Source organism: Physeter macrocephalus, chromosome 14 (genome assembly GCF_002837175.3).
Source record: "Physeter macrocephalus isolate SW-GA chromosome 14, ASM283717v5, whole genome shotgun sequence".
Classification (NCBI taxonomy): Eukaryota; Metazoa; Chordata; class Mammalia; order Artiodactyla; family Physeteridae; genus Physeter; species Physeter macrocephalus.
Window position 1 is genome coordinate 73,116,793 of NC_041227.1, and position 4,204 is coordinate 73,120,996.

Below are 4,204 nucleotides of genomic sequence, written 5' to 3' on the forward strand. Positions count from 1 at the left end.
CTGTGTCCCCTGCATTGGCAGGCAGATTCTTAACCACTGCGCCACGAGGGAAGTCCCTACTACTTTTATTTTTTTAAAACATTAAATTTACCATCTTAACCTTTTTGTTTTTATTAATTAATTAATTTATTTATTTATTTTCAGCTGCACTGCGTGGTTTGTGGGATCTTAGTTCCCCGACCAGGGATTGAACCCCCGCCCACGGCAGTGAGAGAGCCGAGTCCTAACCACTGGACTGCCAGGGAACTCCCCCAGTTTACTTTTTAGACATGGGATAGTAGAGCATTATAAAATGACCTGTTGAATAAAATGTCTGCAAAGTCTGCCTTTGGTTATTCCCTGAGGACGTGGTTCTCTACTCTGCAACGTTTTCCTGGTTTTGATGATGTATACAGACCTGAAACGGGCTGTGTCCTGTGAATGCAACTAACAGCTCATCGGCTGCCATGAACACGCCTGCAGTCGAGCCGTTTTGTAAATGCCGATTCCAGATAGCAGATACCAACAGAAAACTTTGAAAACTTTGGTGGCTCTTAACTTTGTTGAAGAGAGAATGGCCCATAATTGCAGATATTTTCAATTTTAGATTTATTAGAGGGATCCATACAATGGCTTTTTTTGGTTCCTTTATCATCTGTTTCCTTCCAGGAACCTTATTATACACACCTGCCTTCAGCTTTTGATCACTTAGAAACTGTACCCTGTAAATGTGGGTGTTCGAATATCATCAGAGATGAACGAATACTGTCACATGTTCTTTTTTAAAAAAAATACATTTATTTATTTATTTATTTATTTATTGGCTGTGTTGGGTCTTCGTTGCTGCTCTCAGGCTTTCTCTAGTTGCGGCGAGCGGGGGCTACTCTTAATTGTGGCACTCGGGCTTCTCACTGCAGTGGCTTCTCTTATGGAGCACGAGCTTTAGGCTCACGGGCTTCAGTAGTTGTGGCACGCAGGCTCAGTAGTTGTGGCTTGAGGGCTTAGTTGCTCCACGACATGTGGGATCTTCCCAGACCAGAGCTCGAACCCGTGTCCCCTGCATTGGCAGGCAGATTCTTAACCATTGCTCCACCAGGGAAGTCCTGTCACATGTTCTTTTAGCAAAACAGGATGATCCAAGTTCCTGTCAGAAGACATTGGAGAGCTAAGTCCTTCCTGTCGAGTGGCTAACTGGGTGAAAATTGTTTAGTTTTTGTCCTTAGAAATATGTTCACGCCTTGATTCTTAAGTTTGAGAAAATTCATGGAGGATTTTGGCATCTGAAGACTCGTAGTCTGAAATTTTGTTTATGTGATCTATTTCACCATCATCATCATCAGAATCTAGAATCCTGCTGTCCCTCTGCTTCATTTTCTGACTTGTCTTAAAATGATGAAACATCTTACGCTGTCATTTCTTTTCTCTGTGACATTATGGGTAGAAAATGAAAAATTTTGAATTTTTGGCTGTGGTCAATGAAAACTTTCAGATGGTGTATCTGAACTACTTTTGTATCTTCCAGAAAGGTAATGTAGTACCTCACGAAACAATAAAAAACTGAAGGATGAGGCAGTAGTAACAGTTTTTCCGAATATTGCATCGATCTTCTAAGCATTTCCATCATTCTTTCATTTTATTATTTTAGTCTTTTTTAGCATAGTTGGGAATAATTGATGAGTAATGATGAAATAAGTACTAGGATGATGAAGTAGCAAACATTTTAAGATATAGGATGCGTAAGATTACTGAGACCCCCAAAATGTATCTTAGATTATAAAGAGTCCAGTGGACCCGTATGATAATTGCAAGATAAAATGAGTTTCATTCTGTTTTTAAAAAGTAAGTAAATTTTTTCCTTTGTTCTTCTGAAGACCTCCAAGAAGGAATAAAAGTAATGAATGACAATCCTTATAAATAGTTAGATTGCCCAAAAAGAAACTTAAAAACTAAAGTTGGGTCCATGATGGTGTCCTGAGGGTTTAAAGTCCCCGTGAAGGTGAGTGAATTGGTCTCAGAAGCTGACAATAATATTGTGGCTCATTGTTTCAGGGGCATTGACGTTGTGAGGAACAAAATCAAAATGTTTGCCCAACAGAAAGTCACCCTTCCCAAAGGGCGACACAAGATCATCATCCTGGATGAAGCAGACAGGTAGAGTGCTTTGCCAAGAATTTTCTACCTTGATCTCTAAGTCTTTTATCTGGCTGTATTAAATCAGGAGGAAAAGCTCTCACCTTTGCACTTCTGTGACAGATTTGCTTATCACATCTTCAGAAGAGATTTAATAGAGGCCTGAGCCTTAAACCTAATCTTAATTAAGTAACTTACAAACATTTGTCTAAGACAGTTAATGTGTTTGTTCCAGCATCACTTACACGCATAATGTAAATGATTTTTTAAAATTGTGGTGAAATATATCTAACAGAAAATTTTCCATTTCAACCATTTTAAAGCGTACCATTCAGCGGCATTTAGTACGTTCACAACGTCGTGCAGTCATTATCAGTATAAATGTAGAAATGTTAAGTGCCATTTAGAAAAAGAACGGTAATTCATGTTCCTTGAAGAAATTTTTAAAGATATGGGTAATTTCTTGCTTTATTTTATCTCCTGTTTTTCTACACTGTGCATTTTTACCTAGTTGAGATGATAATAATTATAATTTTTGTATCCTGGTTTTGCCTTTTAACGTGAAAAGCAGAGTTCCATGTTATTATAATCTTGTTGTGAACATAGGTTTTAATTGCTGTGTTCTGTTCCATTCTGTTCCATAGTGGGGATACACCTTAACCATTTTACTGTAACGTTATTTACAGCAGTAATAGCCGCTAACATTTATCCGGCACGTATCTGTAAGCATTTGCGTTATGCTAGGTGCTCTGCTACACACTTTACGTGTTACTGTTTTATTTAATCGTCGTAACAACCCTCTGAGGTGGGCAGTAGAATTATCTCCTTATAGGCGATGACATTGAGGCTCAGATAATTTGCCTAAAGGTCCCACAGGAGTGGATGAAGGATCTTTGAGGTGAGCCAGGCGGCCTGCCTGCAGGGCCTCTGCTGTGTCCGTGTGCAGCCTGTCTGCGTGAGACCCACACGGCGTCCCGGAGGGAGACTGAGCGTGCCCAATCAGGAGTGTAGGCGTCCCAGGGTCCGTAGGAGGGGATTTGTGTCCCGTGGACCTTGGGTCCCAGCTGCAAACCGCCCCTTGTGTTTTTCTTCTCAGCATGACTGATGGAGCCCAGCAAGCCTTGAGGAGAACCATGGAAATCTACTCCAAAACGACCCGCTTCGCTCTTGCTTGTAATGCTTCGGATAAAATCATAGGTGAGGGTCAGCTCTGCGTGGCTCCGGGTCCACGTGCCGTTCACGTTGCCTCTTTAGCAGCAGAAGAGAAGGGGCTTTTTGATCGCCTGCCGGGGGCTGAGCACTGTATAATCCGCTTTCTCATTTAATCTTATATGATTCTGTGCGGAGGGAGGTATTATTGGCTCCACCTTAGAAATGAAAAAAACGTGGAGCTCAGAGCGGTTGAATAGTTTGCCCGAAGTCTCACAGCAAGCCGAAGAGCTGGGATTGGAACCCCAGGTCTGTCTGACTCTTGCATCACAGGCACATGTGATGTTTTGGTATCCTGTGCGCGGCGTCATGGTCACGGCCCCTGTGCAGATGTGCTCTTGCGCTTTCTGTGTGTCCGGAGCACTTGGCATACAGTGTGTCTGCACGCTGGGTTTTGTCGTTACCAGGAGTTGCCTCCCCTGTGAAACCTCACACGCTCATCTTCCTGACCTGGCGTTGGTCCTTCCGGCCCCCTCCCCCGCTCCCTCCCTCCTTCCCTCCCAGCAGTCTGTCTTCTTCCTCACTGCTTCGAGCCCTCCCACCTCAGTGTCTCAACTTCCTGCTGGTTTCACATCCTTCCCTTTCTGATACAGACTGGCTTGAGCACAGTCCAGCTTTTTTTCACTCTCTCTCTGACCACGTCTCACAGCTCTCTTGTCCCTCTGTCCTTGCCTCACATCCGCCCTGCTAACCCCCAGCCTGTGTAAGCTCAGCCGTCCGGCTCCTCCTTCTCCACCCAGACGAGTGTGCTACCAACCATGATGCCCCCACAAAGTCATTGTCTCCAGCCCCAGTGGGCTCGTGTCCCTTGACCTTCCCCAGGTCATGAATCTATTCCACAGACATCTATTCTGTTCCTAGTAGGTGTCAGGCACCGGGCTAGTGC